The following is a 10,349-nucleotide window of genomic DNA, read 5'->3' as shown; positions in this document are numbered from 1 at the left end:
AAGATTATCTTTTTCCTACCTTTTCAGACAAAAAATCTTTATATTTATGTCATGGATTACCCATGTTATCCAGGTAAAAATCACCTTGAATCAGTTACACCTCAGAGCTCACTAGGAGCTGATATCCCTGTGTTTTATTCCTGCTGTAGAAATTTGATTTCTCGCTCGTCACCGTGTGTTGCCCCCACCGAAGGAATGGAATTTTGGCACCGGGGTTTTCCATATCCCGCTTCCCTGGAAGTGGAAAAGTCCAACCAGTTCTGTGCCACCTCCAGCAGGAATAGGAGTGGGAATGCAGGAGGGAAATGGGGAAGGCGGAGCTGGAGGAGCTGCGAATGGTTTTCAATTAGCGGCTCCTTTTGTTGTTGCTAGGAGGGGATTAGGGCAGGTCCCAGTGATAATAAAAGTGTTTTAAAATCATGGGGATTAAGGGTTAAAAGGAAAAATAAACCTAGTAGGCCCTGGAAAAATAAACACCCTAAGCACTTGGAGAACTCGTACTTGCTAGAACTGCACCGTGTAGCTAGTACATGATAATTGATATAATTGTTAGATGTGATGATTGTTTAGGAATTAAATATAATTACTGTTTAATCATAAGAATAATCATGAGAAACTGTGGTCAGGGGCCTAAGAAAGATCGCGAGAAACTCATGTCAATGTATACAATAGAACAATATAAGTTTAATAATTAATATGTGAGTTATGTAATGATAGAATATAAAATACGTTCAGCTCGAAAGCCGTGTCAGAGTCAGATTTGGGTCTGTACCCCTGATTCCCAGCAAAAAGCACCTCCATCCCTGGGCACTGCCCGTGCCAGGACACCTGTGCCAGGTAAGCACCTCCAGCCCTGGGCACTGCCCCCTGTGCTCCCTGAGCATCCCTCCCTGCTGGCACTGCCACCTCCAGCCCTGGGCACTGCCCTTTCTTTCCGTAACTGGGCACTCCAAATTTCTGAGGAATTAAAGGGTGAGGGAAGAACAAAGTGAGATTCCAGGCACTTTTCCTGAGGAGCAGCTCCTGGCGGGATGCCGATGGGAAGAAGTTGTCAAAATCCACAAGTCACTGCTGGAGGGTTTTAACAGCTCCTGCCAGCTGGGAATCCTGAGGGATTGGCTTGTTAAAAGGACTCCACAGGTGTCACCAGCAGGAGCAGAGGCCTTAAAAATCTTATCTGTATAGAAGGAAATGCTGGAGCTTCACCCCTCCTAGTGCTGCCTATCCAACAGCAGATTGGAAAGATAAAAACTATGGACAAGTCTCCGGTAATTTTCTGGCATTTTCAGACTTTGGATAAATAAATATGACCTTACACTGATTTATTTTACTTCAGTGTTACATCAGAGTTGTGGTGAGCACAAAGTCCTACAGTTACACTTGTGAAAAATGCCAATCACTTAATTCTTAAACTTTTTAAATTTAATAATAATAAAATGGTTATAAAAATAATCATACAATTAGAGTAATAAAGTTTAGAGTTAGGACAATTACAAGACAATAAAAAGCAAAGAATTACAGAAGTCCAGATGCTCTCGACACTAAGGCAGAAAAAGCATGCCTTGTGAGCAAAGGAATCACCCTTAAACCAATACACTTGTTGCATATTCATACATCCTTCATGGTTATGCATACATTCTATTTAAAACAATAAACTCTGTCTGTTGTATGTCAACTGTTTCCTTTAATCCCCACGGCATCTTCGAATCTGAACACGGCCTGAAGAAATTCGCTTCTTCTGATAAGAAGCCACAAATTCCTCTCCTTTGGAAGATTTAGGTGCTCCTCAAAGCAAATATCTCATTCCTAAAAAAAACTTCCCCCACATACACAGTCTCTATTTTAACATTATGTTGGAACCTAAAACTACACTTAACACAAAATGTAAAGAATCAATACAGCATAACTTTCTAACATTACACATATAATATTCATTGTAACATTTGCGAAAAGCCAATCATAAAATATGCATTTTTCACACACTCATTATATACAAGTGGCCTCATTTGTAGGGAAAAAGTCATAATTTGATAATTCCTGGTTCTTTCAGGGGGGGTGAATTGGGAATTCCACAGAATTGAGCTGAGCCTAAAGAAAGTGGCAGGAAGGGCTGGGGCTGTGCAGAGCAGCAGGACGGTGACAGAACCCAGGCCTGGTTCAGGGCTCCGTGTGCTGGAAAAGTCTCTCCTCAGTTTATTGCAGTTTATTGCAACTTATCTAAAAGATTTTCTCCTGGGGCTGCTGTGGTTTGCTCAGAGCTCAGGCAGAGGCACACACACACCCTGACATCCTCTCTGACCCCGACTGCTTCTTCTCTCCCCACCAGGGCTGCTGCTGTCTTTTATATGGGACATTACGTGTTACATGGTTACAGTTTTTCCCAATGCCTATTACATATATTAAATGGTGCTTTTCTATCTTTTATATGGTACATTACGTGTTACATGTTTACAGTTTTTCCCAATGCCTATTACCTATATTAAATGGTGCTTTTCTACTCTAAACCAATCTGTGAGTGCCAACATCACCAAGAACATGGAGGTAAGGAAGGAGAAAGAGGGAGGACAGGGCAGGCCCAAATCCCCCCATCTTAAAACTTCTGACCTCCATGTACAAAGTAAAAACCCTGTTGTACAACACAAAAAAATTCTTCCCTCTACTTTGTAATGACTTCTACTATAACATCTAAACTTTTGTGACTTCTTGTTCTTCCTGCAAGGTTGGTAAATCATTCCATGGTTCCAAACCAAAATCACAGCTGTTTCCAGCTGCCTGCCAGGGTCTCAGACGCTTCTGACCTGGGCCCGGAACCTCCAAAAATGTCTGAGGGACATTTTGAGTTCCAACAGGACAGCAGCAGAGGCTGCACTGCTGCCTTTGGGTGACTGTGCCCTGCAGGAGATCGCTCAGCAGCTCCTGGCACCTCCCTGGGGCTGGTGAGAGCTCAGGTGTGGAAATCCCCTGGGTGCTGAGCCCTGGCTGCCACAGGAGCTGCTGGAAATGAGTTCATTCCCCCAGACACTGCATTGACATGTCCCTGAGCTGCTGAGGTCACCAGTCCTGGCATGGAGAGAGTGCTGGGAGAGCTTAAAGGAGAGGGAAACCCTGTCAGAGGTACCTGCAGGATGCCCTGCTCAATTAGATAATTATTGGAACTGATTATTCAGAGATAAATCAAATACAACTATTCAAGTTCCAATCACAAAAGATGCCCATCCAGCAACCCTGAAATTTTCCTGGCTGATAACAACAGAACAGGAAATCACAATTACATCAGCGCAACAACCACAACAAATAAAAGCAAGATTCCATCTGTAGGGAAAATGTGTCTCCTGGGTTATAAATTATTTTTTGTCATTGGTGCTTCTACTGAATAAACAATCCTTCCTGATTTCTCTGCTCCACATGATCTGTGCAAGCAAGTAATATTTTCATTTCTTTTCCCCTTGTCTAGGAGGAAATCTTTCCTTTCTATTAGGAGATGGCTGCATGATTGGCCAATGATGTATGAAATGAGGGGAAGAGTGAGAGAGAAGCTGTCTGCAGGTAATTCAGATAGAGATTTGTCTAAAATAACTAGATATTGTTAGATATTATTTCTGTGGGTTTAGCCCCTCAGTGAGTGTCATTTCACAAACCAGAGGGAACAACATTGTTCTGCTGGAGAGAACCAAATTGTTCCTGTGTGTCACAAATCCTGGGGTGACACAACCTCAGGGAAATGTATTCCCCATTTCTTGGGAAAGGATTCCCATTTTGGGAAGAAGGAACCTCTTTTTGCCTCAGGAGGATCTGGCTGACTGTCTGGGTTTCAAAAGACAGGTTTTGCCAAGGAAGGCAGGAGCCTCTCTTGAAATGGAAAATGTAAACCCCCTCCCTCTGAATTATTATAATTTTGAAATTAAGGGGCTCTCAGGCAAAGATATGGGAGTGGGAATAGCAGATTTTTATTAGCAAAAAGAAAATACAAATCAATAGTACAAAAAAAGAGAACAAACCCCTGACAGAATCAGAACATGCCCTGTCCCCCTGTGTGTCAGGGAGGTGGCTCAGCCCCATCCCAGGGGGGCTCAGCCCTCCTGCAGTGCCAGCTGTGCTTCTGCTGGAGCAGGATCTGCACAAGGGGGGAGTTTTCCTTGGAGCTCCAGGGCTGGGGGAGATGGGCCTGGGCTCCTCTGGGAATGCAGTGGGGATAAAGCTGCTCCTCTGGGAATGCAGTGGGGATAAAGCTGCTCCTCTGGGAATGCAGTAGGGATAAAGCTGCTTCTCTGGGAATGCAGGGGGCAAAGGCTGCTGTGCTGTTCCCAGGTCAGATTGGATCCAGGTAGGAATGTTTGGCTCCTCCCCTGGGCAGAGCATCTCCCCATGGATGATGGAATTTTCTCAGCCATGCAGGGAACCTCACTGGCCTTGAACAGCAGATAATTAATAATTAATTAATTAATGGCCCATGAACAGAAGAGATCTCCTGGAGGGAGGATTGGCTGTGGAGAGATTAAGAAAACTGCCCAAAGAACAGCAGAGAACTGCCCCAGCTCTGGCAGATGGGAATTGAACACACACCCCTGCCAGTCTGTGACCTGTGGGTGTGCTGCTGGCACTGGGAAGTGCCCAGGAATGGGTCAGGGCTGTCACTGAGAGGGGAAAACAGACAGATGTGTTTGGGAAACATCCCAAAAGATGCTGGGACACATTCCAACTTGGTCCCAGCCAGGAGCCGGGCTGGCACAGCCCAGGGGGACAGAGCTGGGCTGAGGGATGGGAACTGTGTAGGCAGGAGAGCCACAAAGCCTCCATGGACTCCAGCTTCACTTGGATATCCCAGCTCTGCTTCTCCCTGGAGCAGAACCTGGACAGAGACACTGCAGGAGCTGAACTCAGACACCAAACCAAGCTTTTACCAGCAGCAACCCTCAGAGATCTGCACCCCTTTGCCCCTCTGAGAAGGACATTTCACTATCAGGCACCTGGGGGAAGATAAACCTAAAACCAAAACTCTTCCCCCAGATTTTGTAGCATTTGTGTAGTGCCGAGTCTGCTGGGGTCCTGCTCCCTTCCATGAGGCTCTAGGGAATAATTGCTACATATATTAGGCAGAATTTTAAAAATATGAGCAAAATCAACCTGTTTGGAGCTCAGCTAAGCCCCAGATGATTTGCAACACCCTTCTTGTTCCACAGGGAACAGGCATTCCAAGGGTTTGAGCTATTTCAGGCATCATCTCTTCCCACAACAAAGGAACCTGGGTGACAGAGAGTGCAAAACCTGAGAAATGAGGGCTGTTTAAAACATCTCTTAGCAACTCAGAGATACCCCAAAGTCACTGCTGCAGGAGAGCACTGGCGCCAATGCTTGTGGGATTTCTGCTTTCCTTGGATCCTGGTGAGGAATTTATAAGCAGATGCAGGCAACTCAACAGCCTTTTTATCTTTTTATCTCACCTATTCGTATTCAGATAATTGTCTAATCCTTATTTGAAACTCCCCAAGGTCTTTGCCTCAGTAATTGAAGTTTTACTGAGCTCTGGGGTTTGCAGAACACTGTCTCCTACAAGAAAATCCAGAGGATGTTGCTTTGTGGCTGGAGTTCAGTCTGTTCCAGGTGAGGCCAGCTGAAAACAGGAGAGATTCCAGCACAACAGGCAAGGTGGGCATGCAGGGATGCAAAGGTGGCAGAGCTCCAGAGGCCATCCAAAATGCTGATGGAATTGCAGAGCTGGAGCCTGCAGGACACCCAGTCCTCACCACACCTTCCCTCCCAGAAAGAATGTCCCATTTTCCACAGGTCAGCAGGGAGTGCTCCTCACTCTTCACTGCTCCATGGAGAAAATGGCCCTGGGTTTTACTGGAGTGAGGCAGGGTGGTGCTCAGTGCTGTTCTCCAGAGGTTAATTCCATATGTGGGGCACTCACTGAGTTCTCACTCTGCTCAGGTGGAATCTGCTCTGACAGGCAGAGTTTCCTTCAGATCCCCAAAGGAAAGGGCAAAACACATCACAGCGAGCAGAGAGGAAAATGGGGGAAACCTGCCACAGCTTCCATCAAGGAAGGTTTTTCCGAATCTCCTCCCCACTCAGGTGAGCAGGGACATCCATCCAGGAAGTTTAACCAAGTCATATTTTCAAGTCAAATAATTCTAAATCCCTTGCTAAGGGCTCCTGAAGGCATTCCAGAACAAAATGCTCTGCATTTCCTGGCTGTCTCCTCAAGGAACTTCCCACCATCCGCTGGTGCTCCCAGCCCTGTCCAGCCTGGCCCCATCACCTCTCTCAGCCAGAGAGGGGATAAACACCTGAGCTCCTGGAGAGAAAGGGAAGGGCTGGAAATTTGTTTACTGAATCTCAGTCTGAGGTGAGTTTTAACTCTCTCAAGAGGCTCCAGCCACATAATTGCAAATAGTTATTTTAGCTGAACTTCATAACTCTGAGTTGTAGTGATTAAACTGAAATTCCCACCCTGGACCTGCAGGAAGACGAGTGCTAATAACAACTGTTAAATCTCAATATCACATTCAGCCACCTCAGTAATCTGTTTAAAAAAGCAAACATCTGCAATCCCATTATCAAACAGCCTAGGGGCTGAAACCTCCCAAGTGGATATGTTGGGAAAGCGAGAAATTTTGCTTTAAAAGGAAGCTTATCTCATCAGGATGAAAAATCTCAACCAAGGAAAGTAAAATGTGCTGTAAAACATAACCACAATATTTTTTTGTCTCACATTGTCTGAGTTATTAAAATTCTCCAGTGGATTCTCCCCCTCTGAAATGCAGGTCCAGCCCATCTTTTAGAATAATGGCTTCACGATTATCCCAGTGAGCGTGGAGTTGTTTCTTTTGACCAGCACAGCTAATACAACAAATATCCTCACATTCTTCATGCTGTAAATAAAACTAATTCCTGCCACCAGCACAGCTCCCAGTATTTCACTGTGATAACAATGCTCTGGAGCATTCCATCCCTGCACAGCCCTCATCCATCCCAGGGAGCCAGGGCAGCTTTTCTCCTTTCACCACTCAAGAGAGAGGAACCAAATATTGAGGTTGATCTTGCTGAACGTTCTTGGGTGGGTGAGCAGAACTTCATCATACATTCTTCATACATTCTTTACAATTATTTTACTTCAAAATATTTAATGAACAGCAGAGGAAAATGCAACATTGAATCAATTTGGCTTTTTTAAAATAAGCTAATCCCAAGGCTCTATACATATGGCTACACCTTAACACATAAATAAGTATGCAGTGGATCAGAGTCTGGATTATTATTATTCATAACTAAGGGAGGACTGTGAATGTATTTTGCTTTTCAAAATTCAGGAACAATCCAGCAGAGGCTTTTGAGTTAGCCACAGGAGTCAGCAGGTGTTCTGTGAATGAGGAATTGGAGAGCTCAAGGCCTCAGAGCTGTAAGCACTCCTTGGTTTGAAGAATTTAGAAAGCTAAATAGGCACAAGAAATAATAATGGGAAATTCCATTTAATGCAGGACAAAGGCAGGGAGATGTAGAATTACCCTTCATGAAGGGAGGAAAGCAGGCAAAACCTTCAGACAACTTTCCCCAGCTGAATCCATCTGTGGATTGTGCAAATCACAGAGGGGGAAAAGTGAAGATCCCTCATCCAACTCTAATCCAGCTGTGGAGAGTGAAATTTTTACAAGTTAAAAATGAAAATAAAATAATTAAAGCTACAAGTTTTGATAGTTCTGCAGCTCAGGTGTAACATTTGACAGCATTTTCGTTCAGGTAACCAAAACTGAATGTTACTTTAATAATATTTCACCCATTAGGTCATTAAGATCAGTCCATTTATTTCCCTTGTTTTTCATTATCTTTTGTGGAGTCATTCTGGTTTTCTACTGGTGTAAACACATCCCATGCCATGCTGTTTAATTTCCTTAAAAATTTTATTTGCCCATTTCTGGTTTCAAGAGGACTTTAACTTGCAGGTGTTTAAATCAGCAAGGAAACAAAAAGATCATCTTAGAAGGAAATGGAGTCAACTAAGGCTATATTTTAATTTTATGACTGTTCATTTTCTTATACTGGCAATTCCCAGTCAACAACTCAGGTGAGAGAACATGACATTTTTAACCACCAAAACCCCATAATTTTGAAGTAACTGTGGGCTTCTGCTTGTTATTGCTTAAGATTCAACAGAGGCTGCATCAGAAATGAGCCTTTGAGGAAACCAAGTCTATTATCCCTGCTAGCTGGGGCAATGGCAACCATCATGAAAGTAAAATTACTGCCATTAAATCAAGAAACTAATTAGAATCAGATCATCAAGTTCCTTTTCTGCTGGAGCCTTGGTCTCCTGGCATGGGACAGGGTGATTTACTCCAGAGCACACACCAGGGCCAAGCTGAGTCTGTGGGTTTAGTGCTGTTCTGATACTTCAGAAATTCAATAAACAGCTCAAGAAGGTCCAGTGGCTCTTGTGGATGTGGAGCTGAGCTGGCAGCTCCCAGAGAGGAAGGCTGGGAAGGCAGAGCTCAGGAAATCTGGATGAAATCTGCTTGTGCCTCTGGATGGAGTCAGAGGGAACCAGCCTCTGCTCTCCCTGCACAGCCCGAGCAGGGCAGGAGCCTTCAGCTGAAATGTCTCAGACAGAAATCCTGGGCTTCATTTCCTCCCTTTTTCTTTCTGGAGAGCCCTCCCCCTCCCAGCAGAGATCAGTGAGATGTCAGATGGAAGGAGCATGAGCACAGCTGTGCTCAAGCATCTCAGAGAGAAGGGACCTCTGTGGTTCCCCCGAGGAGACCTGGGCTGGCTCTGACAGCATTTGTGTGAAAATCACGTTCACTCTCCTGTGAAAATGTAAAAAGTTTAATAAAGGACCATAGGAGACAAGGACCATAGAGCAAAGGTTATCATGGCACTCAGCCAAGAGCACACCTGCTAGTTTGGAAACACCCTTTATATCCCATTTCTGTTGCATCAGCCTCTTTACATATTCATAAACAATTAAGCACAGTAAACTTTTCCCCAAAACTAGTTTCCATGTTCCAAGAATTGTTTAGTATGGCTCCTCCTCAGTTCCACCTTTTTAGAGCATGTGGAGTCCTTGGCTGTGGTTTTAGTCCATTCTTATAATCTCCAATTTTTGGGCCTTGGCCCACACTGTCTTCAGACAGTGAGTGCTGATAGCTGGCAGCTCTGTGCAGGTGTCCTCATCCTGTGTTCACTGGATGTTATCCCATCCAAGCAGGCATTTTAACACAAGCAAACTTATATCAGCTATTGCACTAAGCTTAATGAACAACAGAAATAAAAGCAATATCATTATAATAATTACTTTAACACCACACATATAGAATCCATTTAAATATTTGCAAAAAGCCAATATTATAATATATATCTATAACATTTGGGATGCTCTGCACTTTGAAATCCCCTTTATCCCCACACCTGGGAATCTCCTGGCATGGCAGGGTCTCACCTGCCTGCCAAACTCACTGCCAGCTTCCTTCCATCAACCTTCTCCTGCTGTGGTGGTTCAGCCTCTCAAATGGGGCACAATTATTTCATAAATACCCACAAGTGAGCTCAGGAAACCTGGGGGAAAGCACAGCACTTGTGAGGTTCTCATATTGAGGATGAGAAAGGTGGTTCACTCCAAATGATACCACAAGCAATTAGACAATTTTCAAAGCTTAATAATGAATAACATGCATCTGTCACAGCAAGAAGTGCCCCAGTGAGAATCCAGGCTGTCACTCCAACCTTACAGGAGCCATTTATTCTTTATGCCTTTGATTTCCCAGCACTCATCCTTATTTTCCCTATCTTTGGAGAGTAATCAGTGTTTTAAATGTTCTTCAAAATTATATGAGTCAGTAGAAATTGTCTTCCCATTTGTATCCTTAATTGGGTTTTAAGGCCATTTTAGGCATCTGCATGCTCCTAAGTCTAATAGAAAGCCTGACATAATTTGGGACCAAAATTGACACCTGAGGGCCATTCTATTAATGAGAGTTGAGAGTTACCAATTTTACAGTTGCTTTGTTTATAACCAGAGGGAAGGACAGGTTTACTCAGTAGCTGAGCACAGAGACCTGAGGAATGTTCCAGAAAGCACCAAGGAATTTGCGTGGTCCACAAATAAAATCACTGTTTAAGATTATAGGAGCTACATTTATTGAGGAGATCTGCCACTGAAGTCCTCAAATATCACACAAAAGTGGCACAAACTGCGTCCAAACTTTAAATTAATGTTTATTTTCGGAGTTATCAAATGGTCCCAGAAAATGAAGGGAGAAGTCCTTTCCCAAAAAATACCACTCTAAACAAGTCACCCCCTTCCCAAAAGGGAAATGCTCAGAGCAACATTGATGTTCCTTCCTTCAGGGCTA

Source organism: Lonchura striata, chromosome 14 (assembly GCF_046129695.1).
Source record: "Lonchura striata isolate bLonStr1 chromosome 14, bLonStr1.mat, whole genome shotgun sequence".
Lineage (NCBI taxonomy): Eukaryota > Metazoa > Chordata > Aves > Passeriformes > Estrildidae > Lonchura > Lonchura striata.
Note: the sequence above shows the minus strand (reverse complement) of the source record.